General features: G+C 29.9%; 1 protein-coding gene across 1 annotated transcript in view; it reads right to left on the reverse strand.

The window, feature by feature from the left end:
- The window catches only part of LOC126836042 (uncharacterized), a 235,968-nt gene that overhangs the window by 115,185 nt on the left and 101,728 nt on the right, over nucleotides 1–19,055 (reverse strand). The gene's annotated exons all lie outside the window — the stretch shown is intronic.

Consider the following 19,055-nt stretch of genomic DNA (forward strand, 5'->3'; position numbering starts at 1 on the left):
ACGTTATTCACAAGAAAAATCTAATATATAAAATGTCAATTCAAATAGCCGACTCCCGCCAGTCGCCTAATCGTCTCTTCCATGGGATTCATATAATACATCTCGCTCATAGACAAGCATCTGAGGCGGCTTATGCAGCGCGTGGCGTTGGCGCGCGTTTTTATCATGTCACAACGTTATCGTATCAAATAATAACGATGATGGCGTGTGTTGTTTTTTTTGCCGAGTTTGTACTTTCCTTAAATTAAATTAAACGTAAAATTATTATTATTATTATTATTAATTACACTGTTGTTCATTGTCATACGTGGTTTTTTATTCAATAGTGTTTCCCGGTGTGTCAAACGTTATCATATATATAATAATAAAAATTAAAAACGGCGAACGGCGTGTTTTGTTTTTTTTGGTGAATTTTTGTCTTTGTAGTTTGTTATATTATATACGTACAATTATATATTAAACGTATAATAGTTCGGAACTGCTGTGTACAGACATATAACATACTACGTTTAAACAAATTTTGTTTCACAAAGGTAAACCTTAACAGACATTTAGCTGACTGTCCTCTAGACATTTTTATCTGTTTTCAACTCATAAAATTAAGCGGGATGACGCCGGCCTATATTGATGACGTGGTCTATAATATAACAACTTTTACCAAAGACAATTTCCATTGTAGACTTTTTCCCAATGGCCAGCTTCTTATCAAGCCTCTTTAACTTTTTAAAATTTTAATTTAAACTTAATTTTAAACCTGTTACCTCCTCATAGACTGTAGCCTACAAACCTAGGATATTTTTAGTTGGTGGAGCGAGTGAATGCCAAAACACTCGGAGACCTGCCGTCCTTATCAGTTTTCAATACGAATTCCGCCCGCTGATAAGGAACTGGACATTGTTAGTTCATAAAAATTGGTAAAAGTGGTAGCAACCCAAGTAAGCAACACCGGACACTTGATATTTATTAACCGTCTAACTTCTAGACTATTCTTTTCAATTTAAAATTAAAAAAAATTACAGATACATAGCTAGACTTACTCTACACTTAATCAGTACTTAGCTTGCAAATACTTGTCCATAACTAGGTATGAATTCTGATTACTAGATACAGCCTATAGGTACCATGAATTATAACGTCATTCCTTTAAGACGTATTGCGATGGCTCGACACCGTGGCCGGCGCAGCCGGGCACCCCCCTAGGAACCGATGTGTACTGACTTCCACATACCGTGGCCGGCGCAGCCGGGCACCCCCCTCGGAATCTGTGACCTCCCCGAAAATACTTTGCAGCGAGGGGACGTGAGCGTGCCCGGCGTAGCCGGGTACAGTACCAGGAATCTGTGACCTAACCGCCCGACTCGGGGGCCTGGGGGCGGAGCTCCCAGCTAGAGCGAAGCTCTAGTAAAATAGTAAAATAGTAAAATAGCGACTTGGTTTTTAAAGCCCTTGTGTCGATAAACTTATTTCGAGTAAGTACATAATATTTTAGCTTAAGTGTTTCGACACCAGGGCAATTGCCCCGAGTTCCCTAACATATTAAACAATAACATCCGTATTAACACAGTACATATTTATTAGGTGATCATTAATTAAGTGTATTAGTATCACTAAGGTTTTCACGAGAAAGGGAATAAACAGGACAATTTTTCTACATAAACTTAAATAACTATTAATTTACAAAACTTAGTCGACGGCCAACCACATGAATGACGGCCACGGCGAGGATGGCTGAGACGGCGGTCAACAAAATGAATGCGACCACAGGGATGACAGCTTGAATAGATAGAGAGAAAAAACAACGTGATGGGTTCAAACACGGCGGCCGTAGACAACTAATAATTGTAGTGGTCTCCAACATGATAGTACGGCCGTTTTTCCACACCTGAAAGTCTGTAGATATGAGTTCAGTAGAGTCAAACAAGTTAAATATACCTGGGTTCAATATTAACAGAGAGAAAAAAAAACGGAGACTGACAAAGAAATATTATCAACGCGTTGCAGTATGTTGCTTTTTGTGGAAACTAATGAATGTGTTACCTCAGTGTATGGCCCTAAAGCCACACGGGGCTCGGCAGTTCACCGCCTCCGGACCGAACCGTCGATGGTATATGCAATATGGTACGGGCTCCCCTATGCCGTACTCCTGCACTCCTGCAAATCCACACGGCAGTATGCAGTTTACTGCATCCGCGCCGTGTCGCCTGTGGTACACACACGGTGGCTCCGGCTGTCCTGCCTCAGTTGGCCTGTAGCCGCACGGAGGACGACATCTGTGCGCCGCCGACCCGTATCTGTCGTGGTAGTAACACGCAGGTACTACCGGTGCAAGTTCTACCGGAGCGGGTTCTACCGGTGCAAGTTCTACCGGAGCGGGTTCTACAGGTTCAAGTTCTACCGATGCGGGTTCTACCGGTGCAGGGTTTACAGGTGCAAGTTGTACCGGTGCGGGTTCAGCCGATGTAAGTTCTACCGGTGCGGGTTCTACAGGTTCAAGTTCTACCGATGCGGGTTCTACCGGTGCAGGTTCTACAGGTGCGGGTTCAGCCGTTGCAAGTTCTACCGATGCGGGTTCTACCGGTGCGGATTCAGCCGGTGTAAGTTCAACCGGTGCAAGTTCTACTGGTGCCGCGTCCCACCATTTCTTTTTGGCCTTGAACACGAGAACAATTTTTATTTAAACTAATAACTATTGTGCTGACACTGACAAAACAGCGAGCCCTGGTCGAAGGTGTGTCATTGAACATGTCATCAAACAATATGTATGTTCATACGCATACCTTATAGAGCAGGTAACCGCCGCCAGTTACCGTTAGAACGGCGCCGCCGGCCCACAAAATCTTCTCCATAGAGCACATATTTCAGAATATTAGATATAATACTTGAAACGCAAAAACTGTATTTCCAACAAAAATGTCGTTTGCTCGTGAAAAGCTGAAAAACAACTGAAGTCTGAGACGGTTGTTATCGCAGCCGTTTCAGCATAGTAACACACATTTCAGCCAGCAACCAATCGTTAATAAAATGATAAACAGCTACTTATTACTTATTACTATATAATATAAATAATATTTAAGTTACAGAAAATTATAGTACCCATATGTTTTTGCAAGACATGTAACCGCTTCGAAAAAAGTATTGACTATAAACAAATATTGCTACATAAACAGTTTTGCAGGTATGGCATCCTTTTACCAATACATTTTTTACATCTTCTTAGATGCCCTTAGTATTATACAAAACCACGTATTAGAAATGTTAACATAATATAGTATTGTACATACATTTTTTGGAGTTCTATTTAGCATTTTTTCAATTTAATACATAATTTAGTGAATTAATTATAATTTTCTTTTAGTTTGAACTTCGAATAGTTTGCAACTAATTTAAATGCAATTGTACGGAAACTTAGAACTTTACTTGTTTGAAAAGTATTAAATTTAAAGCTTATCTGAAAATAGCAAATTAATTCAGTCATTTATATAAATTTTATGTATGATATTTTACATAAAGTATAATATATTTTAGTTATATTTATTATTTTGGATTATAAAGCAGATATACTCAGCATAGTTTTCCATTATTAATGTTTTTATCATTACATTTAAACGAATGCACACATTTAGTGCTAACATGTAAGGTAAGTATTGTGGATTCGACCTTAGTGTTGATAGGAATATAATCAAACTATTTCATAGCGCTGTAAGAGTCATATTTTTGTGGTATGATCTATTAATTTTCTATTGACATTGTGTAAGACTATAACAAAATTATAATGTATTTTTTATGTCAATTTATTTTTTTGTGTACAATGGTTGTGATGGGTTTATTTCTCAGAAAAAATCAAGGATAATAGATATTTTTTTATACAAGCCGTGTCAATGCATTCAAGTACAATATATGGAATGAAAATCAAATTCGCGAATGCCAGAAAAGAAAAATGTATGCTTTGTACTAGTAATGGTCTGCTGTTTATGATATCAACAATCGATGGTGATGTCTAATGTGAAACTATAGTTGCAATGATGATTCAGTTTTTAGATTTCAGATCTAACGTTAAAAATAAAGTAACCGTTGTTAAATAAGTGTGAAAATGCAAAGCTTCTGATATGAACCTGGCAGTATGCTTACATTAGAAATTAAAATGCATAGAAGCAACTGGTGATAAGTTCACATGTGTTATAAATGTAAGTAAATTTATATTTAATTTTAGCACTACATTTATCTGTGAATGTAGAATGAAAAATTAAAACCAATAAATTAAACAAATTAAAGAACGAATAGTTCAACGTTAAAAGTTGTTTTTTCAAATGTCGATTTGTTCCAAGTTTGAAATAGGGAGTCGTTGTTGATATTATACATATATAATAACTATATACTTTTGTAAAAATGTAACATTTTATTTTATATCGACAGTTACATTTTAAATTAAATGTTCCATTAACAGCGAACAAATTATATGATGGGTCTCCAACTTATTTTATAATTATTACAAAGAACATCTTTGTTAGTCCTGATTGTTTGTAGTTTTCGACGAATTCGATTGAGTAACAGATGTCAATGAAAATCAAATATTTACGAAAATTAAACAGCATTTTAAAATTAAAACTATTGTCGATTATTGTTCTTTAGTTAAAATGTATTATGTTATTAGTAAAAATGAACGTATGGCAGTTTTAAAAATGCCGAGAACTCTATGGAATAAATTCCACTCCGTTTTTGGTCTATAATTATATTTTTATGTTATTTTTTTTTTTTAAGAAATTTCCAAAGTCTCAGTTATGTAAGCCAGAGTTAAAGTGCTTGAACTGGAGGAAGGGCCATCATTTTGTTATACATCATGTTTTAAACTGTAGTCTGTACAATCATTAGTCAAACATGCTTAATCTATACTTCTGGTTGTACAATATCATATTTTATACTATGTATTGAACAAAATAGTTAACACATATAACGTACATAATATAATTATTTCTACCCGTTATAACTTTGTATACTACCATATTGTAAGCGCAAATGTATAATATGTCAAACGATGTTTTAGCGGACCGAGTCGCAACCCCTGAAATTGTTATCGATTTTTAGTTATGTACTTATTTAACTCTGCCGAACCGTACGATGTTATGCACTTTTGAAACGATTGTGTTTTATGATAAAATAATAATTAACGTCGCAATACCGGAAACGAAAAGTCCCGCGGGTCAATTGACAGAGCCCGACGGTCAAATAAAATATGATTAGGTTTACCGTCGAGTATATTATGGCGTAGGGTAGGCCTTTCCCGAAAACAATTTACTGGATCAGGCGACGGTTACCAGCTGTCATATTCCATTTTGTCCGAGCTGTCATACAATATAAATATGTGATAACTCCATTCTAATACCGCTGTAAGTCCGTCTAACAGAGAGCATACCAATAATTGTAAGCCGGAACGAATAGGTCACGGGATGACAGTTATTTAATTAATTTTTTTTTTCTACAAAAAGGTTGTTAATCGACCACGCGCCGGTCTAAGAAATGTATCCGGTGTTACGAGAGATATGCGAACATATATATCCCTTGTAACCTCAAGTTATGCACACAAATCTACACGTGCGTTTTTTAAGCCGTTACACTGCATAACGTCCTATTAAAGCAGACAACGTTTTCGACAACCGATAGTTTTGGGTTGATCGCATTACTACACAATTGTGGGGCACAGAGAACTATTAATAATCGTGGCTTAAAAAGGGCAGTAACTTTGATTGAAATCGAATTATATATTTTAAGAACGGCATCAATTTATACAAATAATACAATAAAAACTAAAACGCGAAGTTACTTTCTAAAGTGCCTACCGAACCCATTTCAAAAAATTGTATTTTGTATTGAACTTAACGTATCGCACCCCCGCTTAAAAAGTGACACAACTGGGAAAATGCCATTTTCCAATAAAGTCATTAAAAAACGTGCAAAAATTTTTTTGTAACTTCATTAATTGATCAATTTATTTGATTTTTTCACTATACTCTCTATTTATGCTCCTCTTCCCTATAAACGGTCGACATTCTCTATTTTTAATAATAATATTTGATAATAAAATATCAGTAAAATTTGTAATACCAAAAGTGACGTTTGCGCCATTTATTGGTGAAAAATAATAATAGACTTATGACGTTTTTACGCAATAAAAATATGATATTTATTTAAAATATGCTATAATAACCTCGAAAATCATTTTTTTTCAGTTGTGTCACTTATTAAGTGAGGGGGCGATATTCTCTAATGGGGGCTAAACGGACGAATTTTTATTTATTTTTAAATTTTACCATAAGCGTTTTTTTTTATATCAATAATAATGTAGCTGTCGAAATAGTTGTTAGTACACGGAGTACAGAGTATGCAACTAAACAGACAGCGGAGTAAGATATTTCATAAACATGTTTATGTTTTACATAGCAGTTCTGCGAGCTAAGTGTGAATAGAACCGTAAAATCGACAAATAAAATACTTTTATAATTAATCAAAAGCACACCATTATATTTTATTTTTACACTACGCACTTGAAATGTTAGTTTTATTTTATTGTGAATAATTTAATATAATATTTCTTTGCTCCAAGTGATACATAGGGGCGGAAAAAGTCTACGGTTGTTCCAATAAAAGATAACCATTAACCAAGCTATTATTGTAATTTTATATTTTATGTAAGTTTAGACAGTGCTGTTTTTTATAGTACTTGGTTTATTGGACTAGTGTTATACTTTCTTTTTTCGATCGTTTTTACCTTTTAATCCTACAGATTACATTCTTCTCACTAAAATCCACCTAGTTATTTTTTTAGATTTGTAAATAAGTTTAATATAAGATTATAGGTAATTAATACTGAAAATTATATTAGTTACTTATTATATTTGAAGGGCACAACGGTAATACCGTTCATTTATACAAATTTTGTTTCCAAATAGTTTTTTTCAATATATGACATTAATTTTTTGTATTTATGTCAATATATTGTTTAAATAAATACATTTTTTATTGGAATAGCACTTAATGTGATTTGTTTTGTTCTTATGTAAGAGAGAGAGGAATTCACGAACTTTGTTTTTGCTGTACTCTAAAATTTTCATAAATGAACTACTACCGTTCTTCCCCTGTGCCCTTCATTTTATTAATGTATCCCTAAGCTAAAGTTAATGTTTGTAAAATATTTTGTGCTACACTTATTACTGCTATTTTTTGTCTGTTATCTATAAGTATGGTTATTCGGTTTTGATCATCAAATATTATATTACAATGTTCGCTAATTTTATGGTCAAAGAATCTGCACTGATTAAAACTGAAATATTTTCAAACAAAAGAGTTATGACTTTAAAAACAAATATAAACACATCATTATATTATAACACCTTATCGAAGCTAATAATATGGATTTTAGTATAAGTAATTACGAAAGAGGTCAAAATACATATTTATGGGGTTACTGGTTTCAAATTTGGTTTTAAATTTTACCCCTCACTTGGATAGGACGTTACTTAAGGCAATTCCAAAAATAAGATGAGTTTAATACACTAAATTTTAAGTTTGTATTAAATTTTTAGTCTTCATCAATTCACGTTTCAAATATTTTTGTTTTTTTCATAATATATTTAAAGGTTAGTAACATACTTCAGATTACTTAAGATTTACCTTCAGTCTAATTTTCAGAAACTAAAATATTTTTAACCCTGTTGGGGGAGATGGAGAGGTAATCAAAATTTGGATTTGTGGAAATTTGTTAATAGTTGCATACCTAACAAATGTCCTATAAAAACTTATCTCACCCATCATTTTTCCCGAAGTTATAGCAAGTCAAAATTGAAAGTTGAAAAGGTGAAGGAGATGACTTTTTTGTATTAAAATCCACTAATGTACTAATCACATTTGAATATTTGATTCGATTAATATGCTACTCGAATAAATCGGGCCATAGGAAAAAAATGTATGCGACTTCAGACCAAAAATAAAAAAAACACATATCATTGTAAAAATAATACTACCTACTAACTATTAATAGTATAACTACGTTCTCAGATCTGTAAGAAGCTGAAGCAAAAATAAAATTCTATATTCATTTGTTTTATATTGCATTATAACATCATCAATTACAGTGTAGTGCACTCTTCATGTAGAATATAAAATCAATAAAAATAGGTGGAGGTATCCCGCATCACTATTAACATATTTAGTACATTATGTTGGCCTTGTATAAAGAGACAATTAATGACATTTATGAACGTACTTGCTAAATTTGCACAATTGTGGTATATTAGTGTAAGTGCGTCGATATTATACGTATACTGTATTTAATTTACTTTTTTTTTGTTTTAGTATAATTAAACATTAGTATTTAATTATAATACATTTGTAAAAAAAAAATTATCTACACTTTAATTATATAATAAGTTGTGCCTAATCGTATTATAATAGCAAAATCATATTGAAGCAGTGCCAAACTTTGTTCTATGTCAACTCGTTTTTAAATAACTGTTAAAATAAATTATAATAAACTAAATGATTTATTGTAGGCGAACGGGTAAAATATAGATAAGATTTCGTTTCGATTTTTGAGATAATTTTTGTTGTTTTAATTGTATCTTCATACCTTATATTAAAGTAGTACACATACGATAAGTACGAGCGTGGCAGGCGTACTACATGAACTTAATTTTCTAAATGTACTTTACATCATTTCCTCTTACCGACAACGGTAATAATGTTCTTCTTGTCTAAGTAAGAGTTCTAATTAAATAAGTTATCAGAGACCCGACCGTGACTTTTGTAGTGCAGGCAAATTCGGTTATTCTTGTAACCCTGGCACGCCAAGCTTTATTGAAACTTTGAAATTGGCTAAAAACTCATAATATGATTACTCGAAGTACCGCTAATATAATTATGCTGTAACTACTGACTGCGGTTTTAACACATACACCCGATTTGGACCTCTCAGTATTCAAACTTCAGAAAGTATTAAACATTTTTTTCAAAAATATCCTACAGGGAATTAAATAAAGGTTCCTTTATTTTCATTAGGATCTAATCATTATATAACTAATAATAATACAAATATAATATGTAATATGAGTTTTAACATTAATAAAACATATAGTTATTGCAAGCAAACGTATAATTTCGCCAACATTTTCGGTATTGCAGAAATATGATTTTCATGGTTATAAGAGATTCTCCATACTTTATTATAAACTAATATTATTTTTGGAATATTTCAACCTTTACAAAAACTTGCTGTGTAAGTACGTTTTCCATTTTATTTTTTACCGTTCAGAAATGTTATGTCTTCGCCTTATTGTAATATTACCTGAAACAAAAAAAAAAAAAAATGTTATTTATAACATTACATCGTTGATGTTAAAGTAATATCATAATATTTATATCGGATTTTTTGGTTGTGTAGCTACGCCATACCAAATTGAGTTTATATTATAATGTGATCAGTGATCATAATATTCAATCGAATAATAATCGTTTATTAGAATAATATCACTTATCAATTATCACATTAAATAATAATGACATTATGCACAGTATAATACATAATTTAGTAATACTTTGGGTGACAAACCCATATTTTCAACATTTTCTTTTGTTTCTGTTTCGCGTCTTGTTGTAGTGAATCATTTGCACACATATGCACCACTACACGAGTTCTCTCAATTTTTGTTGGGACCCAGTATACATTAATGGAAATCATTAATTGATAAAACTGTAAAAAGACAGATAGGTAGGCCCTAGTTACTGCGTTATTGAATACCTAAATTAAAATCAATGTATCAATAATAATCGCGGTATTTATTTTAGAATAATTTACTAACTAGGTCTCGCTCATTATTCGACTGTCTATTGTGTAGGTACGCAAATGCAATATAGTTGTTTTTATGATTATAAATCAAATGATCTGATTACTGTTTAGTTAGATTGGGTGACAAAAAAATGTTTTTTTTTTTTGTATTTATCATTCATAGAAAACAAATAGCACAAAAACACTTTAACAAAATGTTTTTTTTTCCTAGCGAATATTTATTAACGTGATTTGAAACAATATGTTTGCAAAATGAACAATGGTTGGGCAACCGTTTGAGTACAACACCTGTATTTGTTTGAACACTCGTTAACGCCATGGGTATTATATGCATTGCCGGCAATCGAATTCTTCACAACAGACAAATCGCGTAAAATTACATAGTATTTATGTGATTTATTAGAATTTATAACACAAAGCCATGGGGATTGGCTTCTCGGCTGTTGAAAAATCCTAATAGTGAGCTATGTATAGACTATAGATAAACATAATAACAAACATAAATTAATATTATATGTTTGACAATTTATTGGGTGTTACTAAACAAAACATTAATGTAGAAATGATAGTCGCTGAAAATGTCCAAAGGGGCTTAACGTAATAAAAAATCAAGTCTAATGTGCCCTGGAGGAAATCATCCTTTTTCCAACAAACAAAAATTATTGTTATCTGACTATTCTACAAGATGTGAGCATTTTTTTTGTAACGCATGTTTTCACCACTAAAAATACCTATAACTTAAGTAACAAAAAATGTAGGTTGAAAGTTGTATCTAACAGGTAATGAAAATTAAAGAAAGTGAACATAATCGAAATCCATAAATTTGCCATAGTTTTGGACTTAGAAGTTTTCACGTGCAGGACCCTTAATAACATTTACAAGGCATGGGCAGTGGCCCAACTATTTTACAATTATTCTTAGTTAAATAGTTTTTTAATGTTTTTTCGATTATTTTTACAATAATATAAATTTAAACTAAAAAATTTACTTCAATCGATGCTCAAGCAAGTATCAAAAATTAATGTATTGCGGCTCTCTTTTTATCTTTTTTTTTTTAAAGTGTATGCAGTGAATCTATTTTAAATTATTTTTCAAAATCCTCGAGCATTTAATTTTTCAACTTTACGATATTGATACTTACTAACTTTTAATAAACAAATGAAAAAAAGAAAAACTGTCCTTACGAATAAATAATTTCAACGTGTTTGTTATCAAAAAAAAAAAATAATAAAAATGCTATTATTTGGATCTATTTGTTTATTATTATTTAAACGTTAACAACAATAATAAATATTGTAGATTGACAAGCAGGTGTTGCTTATATATTACTTTATAGATTTAGTCGATTGTAATAAACACATTATTATGAATGTAATTTATTATTATTGTATTAGTATACAAACAATTTTTCAAGTGATTTTTGTACTATACTCTATGCCTACACGATCATGTTACTTCAACTAACAATAGCTGTGCATAGGAAAAGACAAAAATTTGTACAAATTAATTTTTATACAATTATATAAATGTTAATGTTATTTTCTTTAAAAGAAAATATTTCAATGTCCATTTTTAACATTGAGGAGGACATAGTTCGTTCGTTTGGTGCGCCAAACGTAGATGACATTTTTTTTTTTGTACACAGTAATATACTATTTTTTTCAATATATCATTATAGTTCACAGGTTAACCCCTTCGTGCATGTTGTGCCGTATATGGCACAAATTAGTTTTTTGTTATTTGTTGCTTTGGAAATTAATTTATGACATAACTGTATAGATGGCCGAATTCGGCACAAAAAACTGACCCATTTTGATGTAAAGTACCTCCATCTAGCATTAAAATTGTGAATTATAGATGAACAATAAACAACTGAAAATATTATCACCGCGTCGGGTAAAAACTATTTCTTTCATGCTATCATAACAAAAAATTGAAACTACCGAATTTAAAAAAAAAAATTACTACCTTGTAGGAAATTTTGTGGAGAATATTTTAAAAGTGAGAACAGTTTTTTAAGTATAATAGTTTTTGAAATACAACAAAAACTTATTGTGTGCCCAATATGGGACAACATGCATAAAAAGTTATTATAATTTGTTACTTACATTATTAAAAAAAAAAAATGATAATTACACAAATCATGTTTTTTAATTATCTTGTATAATATATATCACAAATAAATGTCAGTAATAAAAAAAAATGCCAAAAAATGAATACCAATTATGACAACAATTTGTTTTGAGTGCATATTGTTCCAGAAATGGCACAAACAAAAATTGTGTTTTTTAATGCATGATGGCCATAAGTGGCACAAACATACATTTGGTGCGCGTTGTGCCATATTAGGCACGAATTAAACTTTGAGGAGAATTAAGGGGAAGTTGTGCTCAAATAATTTTTTAAATATTTTTCCCATAAGCCTGATATATTTTAGAATCAGTACAATTTTTTTGGGAAAAAAATAAAAAGTCATGCATGAAGGGGTTAACACGTTATGGGCAGTGGTAAGCGATTCGAGTTTCCAAATCTGTCTATCTAACTGTACATAGATCTACAATCCATACTTTGATAGGTCTATGGTCGTAATTATGATTTTTTTTTTCATAACCCTTTACAACGCTAAAAGTGTTTAACTCGTACTAATTATCATAGTTTGTTAGCCCTTCAATGCGCAATTTTTTTAATTTACATTGAGTGTGATAACCTCTTGCTGATACATGGATTTAAAACAGCTGCGCACAATATCTTTGGTAACCAAACAAATCGTAAAATGTGTTTACCGACTTTAATAGTACATAATATATATTCCCATAGATGTCATTGGTGTCACTATGTACATAATTTAAACGTTTTATAACCGTATTTTTAAATTGTTGCTCAAAAGCAACACGGCGCATTGAAGGGTTAGTTATTATAAGAAATAATATTATTTTTAAAAAGATTTATTGAACTACAAGGATGATGAAGATGAGCTCGATGAAATGGTAATTTATGTATACTACTTTATCTTAAGCAGATGTAAAAGAAGCGCAACTGACATAATAATGTTTTCATTCTAACCCAGCGATGCAAATCGATGAACATTTTTGTCTTTTGATTATGGTCCTTGAAACAGACATTGATATATTTTTTGGTTTACTTACTACCTCTTAACTAACCCTAAGCATACCTATAATGTAACTATTATTTTGATGCTTGAATTATTGTAAAAAATAAAAATTTACTTTCCTTTTAAACAGATATGATAAATATGATTATTTAAGCAAATAACAAAAAAATTAGTTTTTAGATCGATAACTAGTATTATTATCATATAGAATATAGTTCTTGAAACTTAAAACTATACTGATATTAATAGATATAAATTATGTCATAAGAAAAATGTTTGTATTTAAATACTTCTTAACATTTTAGAAAGACGTAAATGTTGAGAGCCAAAATCTTATCCATGAACCCGATACATTTCGAAAAAAACTGTTACCTACTTATACCGTATTTATATTGATTTGTGATACTTAATACAATTGAAAATATCAAAATGAAAAACCGTACTTTGTTGAATTCATTAATATTCAATATTAAGAAATGTGAACATTTTATAACTTTTAAATTACTAATAAAGATATGGTTATTAAACAACGATTAAAATTTATTAGAATTAAAAAAAAAAGACAATATTTTCTTTTAAGCAATTATTTTGTTGTATCATATATTTAATTTCCTTAATATTATTATTGTTATTATATAATTATTTAAATATTTTATCTCACTTCTTTACATTTTTATCTGTTATGTTATCGTGGTTTCTAAATTACATTATGCATGTTTACTATTATTGTCTTTTTTGCACTGTTGTAGTTACTTAATACATTTTTTTCTTTTTGTTTTTTTCTTATCAATACAAGGATTTTATCCTTAGTGATAGATGATGCAGCGTAAATTAATAAGCTGTAATATTATTGGATTAAACCATATGCAAAATAAAAAATTTACACGATCATTTTAAACCATGTTTTTTTTAGACATGCGTAATTTCATAATTTACGGTTTTTTTTAATAAACCGCTTTTTAACCATTTTTCACATATAATAATAACGCGTGGAGTTGATTGTTAATAATCAAAACAAACATAATTCATACTAGTTATTAACTATGCAGCTAGGTTATATTTTATACAACCAAATTTAATTCAATATTATGCAATAGTTTGAAATGCTTGATTTATTGCGATTCATTACAGTAAATTTTAATGTGAATGTACCAAATAGATTTTGGTTATATTTATTGTTAAAATATTATTCAAACGTTTAAATAAAAACAAAAACGTCAAAACAATGATAACTACAGTTTAGAATGAATGTTGAATAATATATGAAACATTAATGATTATACACAACATGAGATTGCTGCATAAGATTGCTTGTTTATTTATGGAGTTTTATTTGAAGACTGAAGTATTACAAAATAAAGTGCTTAACTAGTGCAATAAAGATCATGAATGTGTAGTTAGATTAAAGATGGGATTTAAAGGTTACATTATGTTATTGATGGGTTTTACTAAATGTTAAAAAATATTTATTATAGTGTAAATATTTGAAATATATACACAACATAAGTAAACATTTTAGAACAATATCTAAGTACAACTATGACCTCATCTGATACCTACTCGACGCATTTACGTAGCAAAAAGTGTTAAGTTTGGTAAAACACATTTTGTTTTGGTTTGTCTTAAGCATATTTTGTAGACTCTGGTTTTACTTTATAGATACACGTTATTTCTTTTCATTGTCTTTATTCACTACATTTCAGTTAAAATCATTTTTAAGACTTTATAAAAAGTTTTGAATAATTAAAAAATGTTTATTATGCATGCAAAACAAGTTTTTGCGTTGTGTTTAATAATTTTTTTTTAAAACAAACAGTTTCTACACTCACAGAGGAGCAGAAGGTAATGGATATTTAAGTAATTTTTCAAAATGTACTATAAAAACCCATATGAAAAAGTGTAACCGTTACTACACGACTACTGCATTTTAGTTGAAAACATTTTTAATAATTAAAATTATATTGTATATTAAAATTTATTATGGATTTAAAGAAGTATTAACTTTATGTATAATACTTTGTAGGATGGAGAACTAAGAGAGGCTAAGTAGACTGTTATGACGCAGTATGTGTCCAATTAACTTAGCTCTTATTGTTTTTAAGGTATTCAGAAAGCTTCTTGTTTCTCCGGCTCTTCGATAAACTTCTTCATTTGTTATGTGTTCTGTCCAGCTTATTCTAAGTAGCCTTCTGTAACACCATGTCTCGAAAGCTAGGAGTCTTTTTTCTTCTATTTTACCTATGGTCCATGTCTCACTTCCATAAAATAATATAAATTATATAAATTGTAAGAATATGAACATATTCTATGTAAATAATATTCATATGAACATATGAATATTATGATTAAGTTTCAATTTACATGAGTGTTTTATTTTTTAAAAACATGTATCGTTTTGTTGTTTTACAAATACCATTATCTTTTGCGTCATACTTTAATACAACTGTTTCTACATAGTCCGTATAACACTTGGTTTAAAACGTATATTGTACGTGATCATTTTTTTTTGCTTGTCTAAAATTTTAATATGAGATAAAAAAAAAAATTCTTGGTAAACGATGTACATATTGTTTGAGGTTTTCGAATAAGTACATTATTTGAATAAAATTTCCTACAGGGTGTTTTTTTATCGTGGGCTCCTCAATATCTCACTTGGTTTAATTAATAATTTATCGGTTATTTTTACTTTAGTTATAAGTCTTAATACAAGATAGAAAAATAATATTTTTGTATTGTAAAATTATCTGTACTGTAATGATAATATTTGTCCTCGAACCTATCGAATATTCCATTAACAAAAATGTTTATATTGGAACGTATTGAATATTTTTTTTATATTTCATTCTATTATGTTGAATACATTTGGCATGCCTATTTCCTACATAGTAGTTTAAATTTCAGTGCAAAGCAGATATTTTTTTTTGTCTGTATTCAACTTTAAAGCCACTGATTTATTTACTTGGTCACTAATAATTGTGTCTAGTTTGCGTATTGGGGGAGATGTAAAATTTGGAAAAGTAAATAGAGACCAACCTTCCAATTAATAAGGACCGCAATTTTTTCATATTTCAAATTTATGTGCTATAAATTCATGAAAAATGTTCGAGTGATCGAGTGGACATTTTAAACAAAAATATATGACTGAAGTCATACTGAAAAGTTTTTCAGCCGAGTCTGCAACCACGAAAGAACATTTTCATGCCTCGTTGAAGTACCGAATAAATTAAGAGTAGTGGTGGAATTAACAAGCAGGAACAAGCTAGTATATTAAAACATCAAGTTTCTGGCTAATATTGTAGTGTTTAATATCTGGCTTAAAACAATTCATAGAGAATTTGGGCCCTTAAACTATTTTGAATTTATCATTTAGTTCTAATTTGAACGTTGAACGTACAACATATCTCTTAAGCCCTATATCTTACCCTAATCTCCCACCCCCTATCTCTCACCCCTATATTTCACCCTTATCTCCTACCCCTATCTTCCACCCCGACCCCATCTTCATACTCATTGACTAAAAACATTGAACTACATGTTCAATGTTTTTAGTCATTATATTAGAATATAAAAGGTCCACCGCAAAATTCATTGTTTGGACAATTTAGTTGGCGCTTAGCTGCTAAAGTATAGTTTCAGCAGCCAAATGATAACAAACAAGTGATGCTCGTAAACATAACTTACAATGATTTGAAAAAAATATTTCAGACATGTTACAGAATATTGATTTCCTATTAAACCTAATGCAGATTCAATTCAAAAGGCTTTATTTATCAAATCTGATACCTAATTGCCAAAGTGTTAACAGTTTAAATGAATTTTAAAAATCGTCGAGGATGATAATTTTGAAATAAGCTAAAAGTATTTGAGTCTGTTATTTATAAGCTTTTATAAGTATTTTGCAAATACAACGTGTATTTTACAAATACAAGGTATTTATTGTATTAGTTCTTTAATACGATGTTAATTTGTCCCACTAAATCATGCATTTTAGAATGTCAGTCAACAATGACATTTTGCAGGGTATATATAATGTAATAATCGATAAAAAAGCAAAATTAAACAATCATATTGTTGACTAAAAATAAATGGTCAAGTAAGAAATAAGTAGGTAGTTCTTTTCATTTTATATACCTATTAGGTACAGTATTAATACAATGACTTAAATATTAAATTAATAATTAATTGAAATATGTAAGGAGCGTAAGGGGGGATCGAAGAGGACGGCGCGGCGTATGCATAATATGTAAAAAATAGTATCCCCCCAACTTTTTCAATGGATTTTCGCATATTTTCTGTCATGGTGTTATATTTATGTTTTTACCTTATTGTGGTTTTGTTTAAACTTCGCAGTATGATTGTTTAATCTTGCCGTATAATGAGATAATATAAATGAGTTGATAATATAAATAATAAATATTAAATAATTTGCAGTAATCTGTTGTCCAATAGCCCAAAATAAATCATTTATTTTGAACGTTTTTAAATGTACATAATATCTCGCAGAATATTTCTAATTTCATTTACGTTTGATTTAGTTTAAAATACGGATTTATGTATACATATTTTTTTTAGGGAAAATATCGTGTTTTATGGCTCGTTAGAATTCCGATGCTGAGTTAAAGAAATATAATTTATTTTATATTCAGTTATGTTAATTGAACTATTCAGTATTTGTGTCCACAGCATTGTGTCCCTTTTTAATACTTATTCAAAAATATTATACAACAAAAAAAAAAATAAAGCTATAAAACGAGACTAATTGGTATGCTATCTGGATAGAAAAATAAAAATAACATAGTATACTTAACCCAGGCTCAATATAAACCAGTCTGGTAAAAAATTAAAAAATTAAAGACAAGGCGTAGTTAGAAAGTCGGAAAGTGATTTAATCACTATCAAATGTTTTGATGGTTTTTTTAATGAAGCGCAAAAATAGTAAGTGGTTAGGTTTCCACTAAATCACATCGAAGGATTTTCTTGAAAGTGGTGTTATTTCCCATTGTTTTAAACATTCTTTTTAAAAAAGAATCTGTTTTTTTTGTTTCTAAAAAAATGTGAAAACTCAAATAGTGAAACAATTTTATATTATACTACATACATTATTAAAAATTGTAATAGATTTTAATTGAAATTATTTTTAGTGTTATGATTAATTGGCTAGTTGCTTGTACACATCTAGGTTTATGATAAAGTTCTAAATTTTTATGACACACTATAATATATAGTTTTGGTTGTGTAATGTCACCATTACAGTAATTATATTGAGGTCGACTCATCACTATTCATCAACATTTGCCTGTCAAATCCACATGCCTCTTCATAATTTGTCTACATTATTCTACTCTAAACAAATATTTAACTGATCTTTAATATATACCTACATGCGCAAACTAAACAAATCCTACTAGTACACAATCGTGCAATTATAAACTGTAGCTTCTGATGAGTACTGATGGATGTAACAAGAAAGTAAATATGTATAAGCAGCTACAATCAATTATTGTTTACTGTGTGTTGCGTTTCAGGTCACTGCATAACTTTCAAATATCACCTGTATAAACAAAGTGAATAACAAAATATTATTATTCATAAAAAGCTTTCAAAATGTCATGGAACAATTATTTTTTTCGTGAAATAATTGTTTTGATGAAAACAACTTTTGAGTCAAATCTATACTAAAATATTATCAAAAACATTTTTTTAATTTTTATACAATATATAGTATTTTAAGAGAATGTCGTACCCCCTGTCTATTAAGGAGTAAAGTATAGGACATTTTTTGCATAATCTTAGATTAAAGGTTAAACTGTGATGTGTAATTATTAATTCGTAATATTAGAACTCCGTATTATTAGGACTCTAATTTGGTAGTTGATTTATTTATAAAGCACCTATTATAAAATTAAAAAAGTACAGTATTCCGGAAGGCAGCTCGATGCCTTTTTCCCATTATTTTAAAACGCTATGATGTAGTCCGAGGTGTCTAGCACACCTTGAATAAATATCTCACTCGGTAGACCAAAAAGAAAACCTTGAGAGAGATGAGAGTTAATATTTTGTTAAACATATTAAAAAAAAGTTGTTCACAAGTGAATGATAGATATTGAT

This window comes from Adelges cooleyi, unplaced genomic scaffold (genome assembly GCF_023614345.1).
Source record: "Adelges cooleyi isolate 19-005CV unplaced genomic scaffold, UGA_ACOO_1.1 ACOO_flye_CR_arks_rails_tigmint_CR_PRNA_23, whole genome shotgun sequence".
Lineage (NCBI taxonomy): Eukaryota > Metazoa > Arthropoda > Insecta > Hemiptera > Adelgidae > Adelges > Adelges cooleyi.